This window comes from Ruditapes philippinarum, unplaced genomic scaffold (genome assembly GCF_026571515.1).
Source record: "Ruditapes philippinarum isolate M1 unplaced genomic scaffold, ASM2657151v2 ctg2181_1_1_1_1, whole genome shotgun sequence".
Lineage (NCBI taxonomy): Eukaryota > Metazoa > Mollusca > Bivalvia > Venerida > Veneridae > Ruditapes > Ruditapes philippinarum.
Genome location: NW_026855723.1, coordinates 140,901 through 145,359, shown reverse-complemented (window position 1 = coordinate 145,359; position 4,459 = coordinate 140,901).

Genomic DNA, 4,459 nt, shown 5'->3' with positions numbered 1-4,459 from the left:
GCAAACATAGAAAGGTTTGAACATATATTGATGTTTCCTTTTTATAAATTTAAATGGTCTGTCTTGTCACATTAGTTTTGTTTATATATTTTGTATATATATGAATAGAAACATTAAGCATATTTCTAAAAATAGCAACAGTACGCAATTTCTAAAAATAGCAACAATGACGCAATTTCTAAAAATAGCAACAATGACGCAATTTCTAAAAATAGAAAAAATGACGCAATTTCTAAAAATAGAAAAAAATGACGCAATTTCTAAAAATAGAAACAATGACGCAATTTCTGAAAATAGAAAAAGAAATGACGCAATTTCTAAAAATAGAAACAATGACGCAATTTCTAAAAATAGAAAAAAATGACGCAATTACTAAAAATAGCAACAATGATGCAATTTCTTAAAATAGAAAAAAATGACGCAATTTCTAAAAATAGAAAAAAATGACGCAATTACTAAAAATAGAAACAATGACGCAATTTCTAAAAATAGAAAAAAATGACGCAATTTCTAAAAATAAAAACAAGAGGGCCATGATGGCCCAAAGTCGCTCACCTGTATATAGGCCCCCGGAGCGGGGCCAGTTTAAACCCCAGGGCTTTTATTTGAACAAAGTAGGTTGACACCCATTAGAAGATGTTTCATGCTAAACATCTAAGGTCTAGCTTATTGGGTTTTTTAAAAGAAGATTTTTTATGTATTTATATATATATATATATATATACATATTATGTTATAATATATATACATATATGTACATAATATGTATATATGTGTATGTGTGTGTATATATATATATATATATATATATATATATATATATATTATATATATATATATATATATATAATATATATATATATATATATATATATATATACATACATACATGTATATATATACATACATATATATAAGATATATATATACAATATAGATACATACATATATATATATTTCATATATACACACACACACCAAAAAATGCAATACATTTAATTCTAGGAACAAAATTTGAACAACTTTGGTTTTGGACCTATAGATGATACCATAGACCAAATATCAAAGCTCTAGGCCATTTACTTTCAGACCAGAAGATTTTTCAAGTTTTCACTATATGTATATAATGAAAATCAATGACCCCCGAGGGCGGGGCCAATTTTGACCCAAGGGCCATTATTTGAACAATCTTGGTAGAGGTCTACCACAGAATGCTTCATGCCAAATATCTTACCTGTAGCCTTTGCCAATTCAGAGAAGAAGATTTTTTATGTTTTACTATATACATATAAGGAAAAACCTATGACCCCCCCCGGGGCGGGGCCAATTTTGTCACTAGGGACAAAATTTGTACAACTTTGGTATTGGACCTTCAGATGATACCATAGACCAAATATCAAAGCTCTAGGCCATTTACTTTCAGACCAGAAGATTTTTCAAGTTTTCACCATATGTATGTAATGAAAATCAATGACCCCCCGGGGCGGGGCCAATTTTGACCCTAGGGCCATTATTTGAACAATCTTGATAGAGGTCTACTACACATTGTTTCATGCCAAATATCTAATCTGTAGCCTTTGCCAATTCAGAGAAGAAGATTTTTTTATGTTTTACTATATACATATAAGGAAAAACCTATGACCCCCCCCGGGCGGGGTCAATTTTGACACTAGGGACAAAATTTGAACAACTTTGGTAGAGGACCCATAGATGATACCATATACCAAAAAGCAAAGCTCTAGGCCATTTAGTTTCAGACCAGAAGATTTTTCAAGTTTTCACTATATGTATGTAATGAAAATCAATGACCCCCCAGGGCGGGGCCAATTTTGACCCTAGGGCCATTATTTGAACAATCTTGATAGAGGTCTACTACACAATGTTTCATGCCAAATATCTAATCTGTAGCCTTTGCCAATTCAGAGAAGAAGATTTTTTTAGATTTACCTATAGACATAAAAGGAAAAACCTATGACCCCCCGGGGCGGGGCCAATTTTGACACTAGGGACAAAATTTGAACAACTTTGGTAGAGGACCCATAGATGATACCATATACCAAAAATCAAAGCTCTGGCCCATGTACTTTCAGACAAGAAGATTTTTTAATTTTGTGTTTTTTGAAATCCTTTTCTGGCCCTGTGACCTACATATGCAACAGACCGGAACCATTTGAACAACTTTGAAAGGGGACCACCCAAGGATCATTTCTGTAAAGTTTGGTTGATGTGCAGTCATTGGTTTCAGAGGAGATGTTGTTTATGTGAAAAGTTGACGACGCACGACGACGGACGACGGACACAGGGCGATCACAATAGCTCACCCTGAGCATTGCTCAGGTGAGCTAAAAATAGAACAAAAATGATGCAATTTCTAAAAATAGCAACAATGACAAAATTTCTAAAAATAGAAAAAATGACGCAATTTCTAAAAATAGGAAAAAATGACGCAAATTCTAAAAATAGCAACAATGACGCAACTTCTAAAAATAGAAAAAAATGACTCAATTTCTAAAAATAGAAAAAATGACGCAATTTCTAAAAATAGAAAAACATGACGCAATTTCTAAAAATAGAAAAAAAATGAAGCAATTTCTAAAAATAGAAAAAAATGACGCAATTTCTAAAAATAGAAAAACATGATGCAATTTCTAAAAATAGAAAAAAATGACGCAATTTCTAAAAATAGAAAAACATGACGCAATTTCTAAAAAAAGAAACAATGACGCAATTTCTAAAAATAGAAACAATGACGCAATTTCTAAAAATAGAACAAAAATGACGAAATTTCTAAAAATAGAAAAAAATGACGTAATTTCTAAAAATAGCAACAATGACGCAATTTCTAAAAATAGAAAAAAAAATGACGCAAATTCTAAAAATAGCAACAAATGACGCAATTTCTAAAAATAGAAAAAATGACGCAATTTCTAAAAATAGAAAAACATGACGCAATTATATACATGTATATATATGATATATATATATATTTGATATATATATATATATCTATATATGTATATATATATACATGCATATATATATATATATATATATATATATATATATATATATATATATTACCTGCATATATGTATATATATACACACACACATTTATATATATATTTATATATAATACATATACTATACATACACACACACCGATAAATGCACAATCTGAGAAAATTCAGTAATACAACCTTCAAGGTCAAGGTCATTAAAGAGCCCAAGCAAATTTGGGTTTGATAAACAACAAGGTCTGGTCCTTAAGAATGTTCTGTTATGATATGAAGTTTATCCCTTCAAAAATAGCAAAGTTACAGTCAGTTTAACCTTGAAGGCCAAAACAATGAAAATTTCAATAATTTGACCTTCAAAGGCAATGTCATTAATGAGTGAAGGTCAAGGTCTTTCGGTATATTTTTAACAGTTATCTTTGAAGATTATTATGTTCAAGTTTGAAGACAATCTATTCAAAAATAACAAAGTTACAGCCAATAATAGCCAAAAAAATGAAAATTTCAATAATTTGACCTTCAAAGTCAAGGTCATTGATGAGTGAATGTCAAGGTCTGACTGGTTATTTTTAAGGGATATCCTTGAAGATTATTATGTTCAAGTTTGAAGACAATCCATTCAAAAATAACAAAGTAACAGCCAATAACAGCATGGACAAGCAAAAATTGGACTTTTAACCTTGAAGGTCAAGGTCATTTATGGATGAAGGTCAAGGTTAGTGTGGTCTACTGAAAGGTCTTGTCCCAAGGGTTGTTGTGGCCAAGTATGAAGACAATACACCAAGAAATAAAAAAGTTATGATCCAGGTACAAGTTTTCGGACGGCAACGGCAACGGCAACGGCAACGGCAACGCCGACCTGACTATAACAATACCTCTACTTTTTCTTTCAAAAAAAAAAAGTCGAGCTAATAAATGAGATACTAGTACAACAAATTTAAATAAATAAACTATCAAGGAAATGCTTGACCAACTATACCATACAAAAGCACAACAGGTTCAATTGTGCCATTCAACAACAAACGTATTTTTACCCTGTGTGTATATGTTAACTAAAAACAAAATGGTAAATTAGTTATCAAAATTATCTACAACCCCATCAACATTATACAACCATACTTACCAATATCACAGCATCACTATGTTTTGTTTGTTTGTTTCATTTTACGTCTTTTCCCAACAGTATTTCAGTCATATAGGCAGGTCATTTCCTAACCATCGTTCCTGGAGAGTTACACCAGTACTAGACTACCTTCCTCCGTGCTAAACTACCAAAGCATCTCCCGAGGATCGAACCCATGCCAGAGAGGTAACTGGATTAGAAGTCATCGACCATGGAGGCGGTTACAGCATCACTAACCTTGGTCCTATTGGGTACTTTCTTTTTCATTTTTGATAATAAAATTATGCACTGTATATAATAACACCGTTAAAACAACATAA